Genomic DNA, 4,581 nt, shown 5'->3' on the forward strand with positions numbered 1-4,581 from the left:
CAATGTTCCATTATGATTGGTTACTCGTTTAGGTGTCAGTTATCTGTATCAGTATCAGTATTAGGACTGTCACGATACAATACCATAAACGTGTCTTACGATACTATACCAGCTGAAGTATCACGATACCAAGTAGTATCACGATACCTCACAATATTGCATTCATTCATAATTCAAATCTACAAAATGAACCAAATTTACAGAAACACGCAGATATAAATGAAAACACACTGCATTTTCCTCTGAATACTTTATTAATGAGAACTGGCTTATCCAACTGGCTGTTGGATAAACTCAAGAACAATCGTTCAATTGACAAGTAGCTAATTCAATGCGTCACATATTTCATTTATCGTTCCCTACGGCAATGGAATCATGCTAGCGGAGACTGTACTCCGAGAACTAAGAATGAGCACATCGTTAGGAATAAATAACTGAATTTGGAAACCATCTCCAAAAAAAAAAAAAAAAAAAAAAAGTAAAATTGGGACCGTTAGATCCCTTGTGAGCAACATGGCTAATTTTAGTATCTACACACAGCGGTTAGCATAACGTTAGCTCGCGCCGGATAATCGTATTGTTTGCACAAAGCAGTTAGCGTAATGTTAGCTCGCTCACTAGCAAACAGGAAATCTTTAACGATCAAGGTAAAGAATTTAGGTTAAATGACGTGTCAGTAACCTTTGTGTCGCTTTAGTATCGCAATAGCACCGCCCCCTAAAAAAAGTACTCCTATTGTAGTCGGCCTGAAAAATAAGATATCGATGCTGACAAACTCTCCGGCGTACGCCGAAGAGAAAAACAACAGACGTAAAGCAGCGGCACAAAAGTCAAGCACGTTTAAAAGACCCAGCGTTTTCATGGGCCTTGAACGCACCTGGATTGGATCCTAATAAGACTTTAACCACATGCATTTTAGTCAAAATGTGTCTCGGGTGAGCTGAATTGAAATTTGATTGCTGCATCCTGTTTAATATGCAAATGAGCTCATAACACTGACAAACAGCTTCCTGTGTTGTTCTTCGTTTCCAGTCGTTCTATGCAAATATGGTTAGCGCTGTGAAAATGGTGAACTTGCAGGGTGTTTTTAATATGCTTGACCTCAGATGAAGGTCAGCGTGGGCAGTTGGGCAAAACTCAAATCAGGATTTTCATCATACACACGTTTTTCATGATACACAATATGTAACACAAAATCTCACGATATTATTTTTGCTTTGGATATACTGGGAGGATATTGGTTTTAATGTTAGAATGAGAGGGGTTTTGTTACGTCATATTGTATTGGGAGGGGTTTCGGTAATGACGTATCGTCCTAGACACTGTTTCAGTAACGACACTGCGGTAGGACGGGTTTCTGTTATGAAGTATAAGATGGTGTTTCATTTATGACATAACATTTGTACTGAATTTATAATGAATTGGAAGGGGGTACGGTCATGACCTACTGCACTGGGAGATTCATTCATGACTCATTGCATCACATGGGGGGTTTGGTCATGACCAGTTATATTGGGAAGGGTTTTGGTTATGATGCTTTGTATTAGACAGTGATTCAGTTATGATATTATATTAATAGGTGTTTCTGCCGTATCATATTGGATGGGGTTGTTGTTATGACCTATTCCATATGGAGTGTTGTTTATGACACATTTATATTAGACAGGATTTCGGTTATGGAATTATACTGGAATTGATTTTTTGCTGTCCATTTTTTCACCCTTCAGTCCACATTATTTGCTCAGAAGAAAACACCACACACTTTCAGAGACTCACGAGTAGAGCCTCGACCAACGATCAACGGATTTCTCATTAACAAAAGTGACTTCAATCATGGTCGACACTTAGACTGAGAGCAAACTGGAGGAGTTCAGGTTTTAACCATAGCGCAGACTGAACTGAGAGGATAATCATTTAAACACAGCCTACAATCAGGATAAAAATGACCAGCTTATCTTCTGCATTATTAGGATTACCAGGTTTAAAAAAAAAAAAAGTGATAGTTATTATGCTTTTTATATATTAAACATTAAGCAACACCACTACAAGAAACAATGAGGCCTTACCTTTACAAAAGAGCATCATTTGAGACATCACTTTCAAATAAATCTGAAAAATTATTCAGGGCAACAAGTGCATTAAAAGTGACACGAGTTACTGAGATTTTAACTTGAATAGTGTAGGTGGAGAGAGAGAGAGAGAGAGAGAGAGAGAGAGAGAGAGAGAGAGAGAGAGAGGTGTTCAAAAGGCTGAATAGAAAAGAAGAAGAATGAGAAATTAGCATGAAAAGCATTAGTGTGTTTTTTTTGGATAAAAATGAGGCAGCTGTGAGAGATGAGAGCAGCGCAGGTCAAAGGATGAGAGGTCAAAGGTCAACCACATACTCAATAATGAACAATAATGAATGCTTCAGTCTGTGCTTGGACTTATTTCTGTAACTTACCACAGAAAAAATAAAATCACTCACTCAACACCGGACAAGTGTTCTCTTATATAACACACTTCACACAATGCATCATAGCAAAGCATGAAATTAGAAAATGAAGGGTTACAATGGCTTTATAAATGTTATGGCTCATTACATGTATTAGAGATTAATACATCAATTATATACTCATACTATTATGATTATCTTCTCATGGTCTCTGTGTCTGTCAGTGTTGAGGGTGTGGCCTTTAAGCCTGTCAGTTCCAATGAAGGACTGGAAGCCATTGCTCCGAGACCACACGTCTTTCCCTACTAGGCCACACCTCCTTCACTGAAAACCCATGCCTTCATTACACTTCAATTCTAGGCCCCTTCACTCCTAGACCACACCTCCTTCACTCCTAGACCACACCTCCTTCACTCCTAGACCACACCTCCTTCACAGCTCCTTCACTCCTAGACCACACCTCCTTTACAGCTCCTTCACAGCTCCTTCACTCCTAGACCACACCTCCTTCACAGCTCCTTCACAGCTCCTTCACTCCTAGACCACACCTCCTTCACAGCTCCTTCACTCCTAGACCACACCTCCTTCACAGCTCCTTCACAGCTCCTTCACTCCTAGACCACACCTCCTTCACAGCTCCTTCACTCCTAGACCACACCTCCTTCACAGCTCCTTCACAGCTCCTTCACTCCTAGACCATACCTCCTTCACTCCTAGACCACACCTCCTTCACAGCTCCTTCACAGCTCCTTCACTCCTAGACCACACCTCCTTCACTGCTCCTTCACTCCAAGATCACACCTCCTTCAATTCTAAATCATACCTTCTTTATACTTCCTTCAGTTCTAAGCCATGCCCCCTTCTCTCCTAGACCACACCTTCTTCACACCTCATTTACTCCTAGACCATGTCTCCTTCACTCCTTCATTCCAGCCTGACTGCCCCAATGAAGGATTGAAGAAGCCTTAAAAGTCGGTGATGCCTTATATCCAGATTAATAATTTAGTAATTATAAATTATTAGAGAATTTCTTTGAATAACATGTTTTAGCAGACTTCCTGGACTTCAAACTCACGATTACAAATCCACTTGCAGCTTCACAGCTTAGCGTTTCCTAGTTTGTTTCAATCATATGTCCCTACACCAACCATAAGTCTGGACATTCAGCAACAGCACTGTGCACATCTTTAACCTACCTGTAATGAAAAATAAATAAATGCATTAATATATACACTGGATTGCTGATCACATGTTAATTTGGCTGTTTGACTTTGAGAAAAGGACATGAAGAATGTGGACTTGTTTGGAGACAAAACGTGAAAATACGGATCATTAATCTGAAACTTGGACCTGTGAGAAGTTCATACGTTGTCAACAATATTAATAAGCCTGAGCAGGCTGTCATATGGCGCTTCTGCATGTTGGCTGCTCCGCTGGTCCGTTGTTGAGGGAGTAATGGTTCATTCTGTATCACTGACCTCCGTTATCGATGCCCTTTTAATGAGCACAGTTTCCGGTTCCATTCTCGCTTGATCTTCCTGTGTGAGTGGAACATGCCAAATCTACAGTTATGAAGTGTTATAAAGCTGACCAGAATGTGCTTGATGTGAAAGAGAGCATGAAATGAGATGAGCGCAGGTTTTACTCAAAATATAAATGTGTCAGGGCAGATACCATACACAGTCCTCAGCTGTGTTTAAGTGTTCTGTCTGTTACTGATAATTAACATGACAGCTGCCGTACTGGCTGATGTCTCGACAGCTTATGTGACATGATAATGTTTGCTATGTATGCTCTTTTTAGCATATGTGTCATAAAATGTTTTATTATATGTTCATAATGCTTTACGATTCTGAGAAATAATAATGTCTCAGAAAAGATTATCAGCTTCTAAACCCATGGGAGGGGTTTTCAGTGATGTAATGTAGTGGGAGGGGTTTCAATTCTGATGTAATGTAGTGGGAGGGTTTTCAGTGATGATGCATTGGAGAAGGATATCAGTGATGATGTAATGTAGTGGGAGGGGTTTCAGTGATGATGTAATGCATTGGGAGGGGTTTCAGTGATGATGTAATGCATTGGGAGGGGTTTCAGTGATGATGTAATGTAGTGGGAGGGGTTTCAGTGATGATGTAATGTATCGGGAG

The sequence above is a fragment of the Ictalurus furcatus genome, chromosome 27 (genome assembly GCF_023375685.1).
Source record: "Ictalurus furcatus strain D&B chromosome 27, Billie_1.0, whole genome shotgun sequence".
NCBI classification, from domain to species: Eukaryota; Metazoa; Chordata; class Actinopteri; order Siluriformes; family Ictaluridae; genus Ictalurus; species Ictalurus furcatus.